Raw genomic sequence first — 7766 nt, 5'->3', positions numbered from 1 at the left:
ACTTTGTTTTGCCAAAATCTTTGAGATTTTGTAAGTTTCTATATACATAGAAAGTCATACTTCGTGATGGCAAAAACGGTGGAATTTAATAAGTTTCTTATTAAAAACTCTATAATAAATCTGTCGAAAGAAGCAAATATGTTTCTAATCTACGCCAATCCAAGCGCAAATAACGTATTTTTTTTTACTTAATTTTGCAATTTATTACATTTTTGCGACATATTCCCAGTAAAGAATGTCTTTCATTTAAAAAATTAGGGAATTAAAAAAAATAACCCATTGTAGACCTAATGTAATGATTTTACACTTTGTTTGATTCAAAAGTTATCCTAAAATTTTAGAAAGTATAGTTGTTTCAGAATTAATTTAGCGATTATTTGCTTTTCTTTCATAAAATCATTCGAATGCAGTAAATTTCTCGTTAAAAACACTCTAAATCGACCAAAAAAAAGCTCAAAAACATTTCTTAATTTTGTAGTTTTGTGGCTTTTTTTGTAAAAATATTTCTGATTTAGTGTAAGTCATAGTCTTCAGTGAAAAAAATGTTCCTAATCCAAATCTATCACGTCAAGTAAAAATTTATAAAAATACAAAAGTTTTAAACGCCTTATAATTAACTTTTCTGAGATGAGTTTCTTTACAGCAGTGAATTTTTCGTCGAAAAATGCCCCAAATCTTTTAAAAAAAATCACACATTTGGTATTTTCTTGTGATTTATGTGAGTTTTTTTCAGAAAAAAAGGCTCTCAAATTCGCTGTAAATAATGCACTTTGTTTGGACAAAATCTTTGAAATTTCACAAGTTCATTGTTGAAATAATGTTTCTAATATAGAAACTCATAAATTTCACTCTTTATTTGGTGATTTTCTACTACATTTTTGCAATATATTCCTAATTTAATAAAGATATCTTTCATTAAAAAAATTACTAAATTCAAAAAAATAACCCACTTTAGACCTAATATAATGATTGTACACTTTGTTTTGATTCAAAAGTTATCCTAAAATTTTAGAAAGTATAGTTTCAGGCTTAATTTAGCGAGCGATTATTTACTTTTCTTTGGTAAAATTTTTCGAATACAGTAAATTTCTCGTTAAAAATACTCTAAATCGATCAAAAAAGCTCAAAAACACATTTCTTAATTTTATGGTTTTCTGTTTTTTTTTGTCAAAATATTTCTGCTTTAGGGCGAGTTAGTCTTCAGTGAAAAAATGTTCTTAATCCAAATCTACCACGTCACGTTTAATAAGTAATAATTAATAAAAATAGAAAAGTTCTAAACATCTTGTAATTAACTTTTCTGAGATCAGTTTCCTTTACAGCAGTGAATTTTTCGTCGAAAAATGCCCTAAATCTTTTAAAAAAGTCACACAATTGATTTACTTTTGGAATTTTTTTGTTATTTAGTGAGTTTTTCTCAGAAAACGCCCAAGGTTTGTTTTGGCAAAATCTTTGAAATTTTGTGAGTTTATTATTGAAATAATATGTTTCTAAATACTTAGAAAGTCATACATTTCACTCTTAATTTAGCGATTTCCTTCTACGTTTTGGCAAAAACAGTGGAATTTAATGAGTTTCTTATTAAAACTCCATGATAAATCTGTCGGGAGAAGCAAATATTTTTAGTATTGTTTGGACAGAATTTTCCTAATTTAAGCCAATCCAAGCGCAAATAACGTACTTTTAACTTAATTTTGCAGTTTTCTACATTTTTGCAATATATTCCTAATTTAATAAAAATGTTTTTCATTTAAAAATTTACTTAATTAAAAAAAACATTTTAGACCTATTGTAATGATTTTACACTTTGTTTTGAGTCAAAAGTTATCCTTAAATCTTAGAAAGTAATAGTTGTCTCAGACTAAATTTAGCGAATGCAGTAAATTTCTCGTTAAAAACACTCTAAATAGATCAAAAAAAGCTTAAAAACGCATTTTTTAATTTTGTGGTTTTCTGAATGTTTCGTTTTCAAATCTTGGGTTCAGACTTTTGGCTCCAGGGAACTTGGCCGATGAGCAATTAGACGAGGCTTTGGACTCGTTGTATGAACATGTGGTAAATCAGGAAAAAACCGCACTTTTACAATTACGAGCCGTTCATCAGACGTTAATTGAAGTTGCGGTTCCGTCTTACAAGCAGTGTTTGACTGAAGAACCGTCCGAACTTAACACGAAACTAAAAACAAAAATCAGGGATTATTTTGAATCTCCGAACCCTTTGGAGGTGATTTCCCTGAAGGAAAATCAGCTTGTTGACGAAGACTTGGTTGTGAATAATATCCGGGGACTTATTTGCACTTATAGGGATAATAGTTTTACTGGGAGAGCAGTGGCTAGGATTTTTCACGGGATTTCGAGTCCGAATTATCCGGCGGTGATTTGGGGACGGTGTAAGTACTGGAGGTGTCACATTAATGTTGATTTTCACACGATTTGTAAATTGGCGACTAAGGAAATTTTAGCCTACAGGTAATTATTAAAATAAAATAAACTGTTCAAGTTTTATTAAAATTGTTTAAACATTACCCTTACCTAGATACGGGGTGAGTCGATGCCCAAATAAGTGTTTTTATTGTGGCTCAAAAACTAATTACACTGAAATCAGCGATTGTTTTTATTATTTTCTCAGTTTTTTTTAGAATCCTTCTACAATAATTCCTTATAATAAATATTAGTTAATCGAAATTTTCTCATTTCTAGTGTCATTCTATTGATGTCTTTTTTTTAACTTTTGTATGTTTGTTTGTATGTTCTTTAGTTGAAAGTTAACTCAAGTAAAAAAAAAATTAAACAAATCCACCATGTCACGTTTAAGAAGTAATTAATAAAAATACAAAAGTTGTAATTCCTAAAACACCTTATAATAAACTTTTCTGAAATCAGCTTCCCTTTCAGCAGTGAGTTTTTGGTCGAAAAATGTCCTAAATCTTAATAAAAAATCACAGATATTGGATTTACTTTATAATTTAGTTAGTTTTTCTCAGAAAAAAACGCTCTAGAATTCAAAGCAAATAATGCACTTTGTTTTGGCAAAATCTTTGAGATTTTGTAAGTTTCTATATACATAGAAAGTCATACTTCGTTATGGCAAAAACGGTGGAATTTAATAAGTTTCTTATTAAAAACTCCATAATAAATCTGTCGAAAGAAGCAAATATGTTTCTAATCTACGCCAATCCAAGCGCAAATAACGTATTTTTTTTACTTAATTTTGCAATTTATTACATTTTTGCGACATATTCCCAGTAAAGAATGTCTTTCATTTAAAAAATTAGGAAATTAAAAAAATAACCCATTGTAGACCTAATGTAATGATTTTACACTTTGTTTGATTCAAAAGTTATCCTAAAATTTTAGAAAGTATAGTTGTTTCAGAATTAATTTAGCGATTATTTGCTTTTCTTTCATAAAATCATTCGAATGCAGTAAATTTCTCGTTAAAAACACTCTAAACCGATCAAAAAAAGCTCAAAAACATTTCTTAATTTTGTAGTTTTGTGGCTTTTTTTGTAAAAATATTTCTGATTTAGTGTAAGTCCATAGTCTTCAGTGAAAAAAATGTTCCTAATCCAAATCTATCACGTCACGTATAATAAGTAAAAATTTATAAAAATACAATAGTTTTAAACGCCTTATAATTAACTTTTCTGAGATGAGTTTCTTTACAGCAGTGAATTTTTCGTCGAAAAATGCCCCAAATCTTTTAAAAAAAATCACACATTTGGAATTTTCTTGTGATTTATGTGAGTTTTTTTCAGAAAAAACGCTCTCAAATTCGCTGTAAATAATGCACTTTGTTTGGACAAAATCTTTGAAATTTGACAAGTTCATTGTTGAAATAATGTTTCTAATATAGAAACTCATAAATTTCACTCTTTATTTGGCGATTTTCTACTACGTTTTTACAATATATTCCTAATTTAATAAATATGTCTTTCTTTAGAAAAATTACTAAATTCAAAAAAATAACCCACTTTAGACCTAATGTAATGCTTGTACACTTTGTTTTGATTCAAAAGTTATCCTTAAATCTTAGAAAGTAATAGTTGTCTCAGACTTAATTTAGCGAATGCAGTAAATTTCTTGTTAAAACACTCTAAATAGATCAAAAAAAGCTTAAAAACGCATTTTTTAATTTTGTGGTTTTCTGAATGTTTCGTTTTCAAATCTTGGGTTCAGACTTTTGGCTCCTGGGAACTTGGCCGACGAGCAATTAGACGAGGCTTTGGACTCGTTGTATGAACATGTGGTAAATCAGGAAAAAACCGCACTTTTACAATTACGAGCCGTTCATCAGACGTTAATTGAAGTTGCGGTTCCGTCCTACAAGCAGTGTTTGACTGAAGAACCGTCCGAACTTAACACGAAACTAAAAACAAAAATCAGGGATTATTTTGAATCTCCGAACCCTTTGGAGGCGATTTCCCTGAAGGAAAATCAGCTTGTTGACGAAGACTTGGTTGTGAATAATATCCGGGGACTTATTTGCACTTATAGGGATAATAGTTTTACTGGGAGAGCAGTGGCTAGGATTTTTCACGGGATTTCGAGTCCGAATTATCCGGCGGTGATTTGGGGACGGTGTAAGTACTGGAGGTGTCACATTAATGTTGATTTTCACACGATTTGTAAATTGGCGACTAAGGAAATTTTAGCCTACAGGTGATTATTAAAATAGAATAAACTGTTCAAGTTTTATTAAAATTGTTTAAACATTACCCTTACCTAGATACGGGGTGAGTTGCTGCTCAAATAAGTATTTTTGTTGTGTTTTAAAAACTAATTACACTGAAATCAGCGATTGTTTTTATTATTTTCTCAGTTTTTTTTAGAATCCTTCTACAATAATTCCTTATAATAAATATTAGTTAATCGAAATTTTCTCATTTCTAATGTCATTCTATTGATGTCTTTTTTTTTAACTTTTGTATGTTTGTTTGTATGTTCTTCAGTTGAAAGTTACCTCAAGTAAAAAAAATGTTTAAACAAATCCACCATGTCACGTTTAGGAAGTAATTAATAAAAATACAAAAGTTGTAATTCCAAAAACACCTTATAATAAACATTTCTGAAATCAGTTTCCCTTTCAGCAGTGAGTTTTTCGTGGAAAAATGTCCTGAATCTTAAAAAAAATCACACATATTGGGTTTATTTTATAATTTAGTGAGTTCTTCTCAGAAAAAAACGCTCTAGAATTCACTGCAAGTAATGCACTTTGTTTTGGCAAAATCTTTGAGATTTTGCAAGTTTCTATATACATAGAAAGTCATACTTCGTTATGGCAAAAACGGTGGAATTTAATAAGTTTCTTATTAAAAAATCTATAATAAATCTGTCGAAAGAAGCAAATATGTTTCTAATCTACGCCAATCCAAGCGCAAATAACGTATTTTTTTTACTTAATTTTGCAATTTATTACATTTTCGCGACATATTCCCAGTAAAGAATGTCTTTCATTTAAAAAATTAGGAAATTAAAAAAATAACCCATTGTAGACCTAATGTAATGATTTTACACTTTGATTCAAAAGTTATCCTAAAATTTTAGAAAGTATAGTTGTTTCAGAATTAATTTAGCGATTATTTGCTTTTCTTTCATAAAATCATTCGAATGCAGTAAATTTCTCGTTAAAAACACTCTAAATCGATCAAAAAAAGCTCAAAAACATTTCTTAATTTTGTAGTTTTGTGGCTTTTTTTGTAAAAATATTTCTGATTTAGTGTAAGTCATAGTCTTCAGTGAAAAAAATGTTCCTAATCCAAATCTATCACGTCACGTATAATAAGTAAAAATTTATAAAAATACAATAGTTTTAAACGCCTTATAATTAACTTTTCTGAGATGAGTTTCTTTACAGCAGTGAATTTTTCGTCGAAAAATGCCCCAAATCTTTTATAAAAAATCACACATTTGGAATTTTCTTGTGATTTATGTGAGTTTTTTTTCAGAAAAAACGCTCTCAAATTCGCTGTAAATAATGCACTTTGTTTGGACAAAATCTTTGAAATTTCACAAGTTCATTGTTGAAATAATGTTTCTAATATAGAAACTCATAAATTTCACTCTTTATTTGGCGATTTTCTACTACGTTTTTGCAATATATTCCTAATTTAATAAATATGTCTTTCTTTAAAAAAATTACTAAATTCAAAAAAATAACCCATTTTAGACCTAATGTAATGCTTGTACACTTTGTTTTGATTCAAAAGTTATCCTAAAATTTTAGAAAGTATAGTTGTTTCAGAATTAATTTAGCGATTATTTACTTTTCTTTGGTAAAATTTTTCGAATACAGTAAATTTCTCGTTAAAAATACTCTAAATCGATCAAAAAAGCTCAAAAACACATTTCTTAATTTTATGGTTTTCTATTTTTTTTTTTGTCAAAATATTTCTGCTTTTGGGCGAGTTAGTCTTCAGTGAAAAAAATTTTCCGTGGAATTTAATGAGTTTCTTATTAAAACTCCATGATAAATCTGTCGGAAGAAGCAAATATTTTTGATTTTGTTTCGACAGATTTTTTCTAATTTACGCAAGCGCAAAAAACTTACTTAATTTTTCGGTTTTCTACATTTTTGCAATATATTCCTAATTTAATAAAAATGTCTTTCATTTAATAATTTACTTAATAAAAAGAAAACATTTTAGACCTAATGTAATGATTTTACACTTTGTTTTGAGTCAAAAGTTATCCTTAAATCTTAGAAAGTAATAGTTGTTTCAGACTTAATTTAGCGAATGCAGTAAATTTATCGTTAAAAACACTCTAAATTTCTTAATTTTATGGTTTTCTATTTTTTTTTGTCAAAATATTTCTGCTTTTGGGCGAGTTAGTCTTCAGTGAAAAAAATTTTCCGTGGAATTTAATGAGTTTCTTATTAAAACTCCATGATAAATCTGTCGGAAGAAGCAAATATTTTTGGTTTTGTTTCGACAGATTTTTTCTAATTTACGCAAGCGCAAAAAACTTACTTAATTTTGCGGTTTTCTACATTTTTGCAATATATTCCTAATTTAATAAAAATGTCTTTCATTTAAAAATTTACTTAATAAAAAGAAAACATTTTAGACCTAATGTAATGATTTTACACTTTATTTTGAGTCAAAAGTTATCCTTAAATCTTAGAAAGTAATAGTTGTTTCAGACTTAATTTAGCGAATGCAGTAAATTTATCGTTAAAAACACTCTAAATTTCTTAATTTTGTGGTTTTCTGTTTTTGCTTTTTTTTCTCAAAATATTTCTGCTTTAGGGCGAGTTAGTCTACCGTGAAAAAAATGTTTCTAATCCAAATCTACAACGCCACGTTTAATAAGTAATAATTAATAAAATAGAAAAGTTCTAAACATCTTGTAATTAATTTTTCTGAGATCAGTTTTCTTTACAGCAGTGAATTTTTCGTCGAAAAATGCCCTAAATCTTTTAAAAAAAATCACACAATGGATTTACTTTTGGAATTTTTTTGTAATTTAGTAAGTTTTCCTCAGAAAAAACGCTCTGAAATTCACTGAGCAACTTTGTTTTGGCAAAATATTTGAAATTTTGTAAGTGTATCATTGAAATAATACGTTTCTAATACATAGAAAGTCATATTTCGACTTGCAAAAACGCTGAAATTTATAAGTTCCTTACTAAAAATCTCCATGATAAATCTGTCGGAAAAAGCAAATATTTTTAGTGTTGTTTAGACAGAATTTTCCTAAAATCCAAGCGCAAATAACGAATTTTATCGTTGAAATAATGTTTCTAAATATATAAAAAGTCATACA

Source organism: Tribolium castaneum, chromosome 1 (genome assembly GCF_031307605.1).
Source record: "Tribolium castaneum strain GA2 chromosome 1, icTriCast1.1, whole genome shotgun sequence".
Lineage (NCBI taxonomy): Eukaryota > Metazoa > Arthropoda > Insecta > Coleoptera > Tenebrionidae > Tribolium > Tribolium castaneum.
This window is presented reverse-complemented; position numbering follows the sequence as displayed.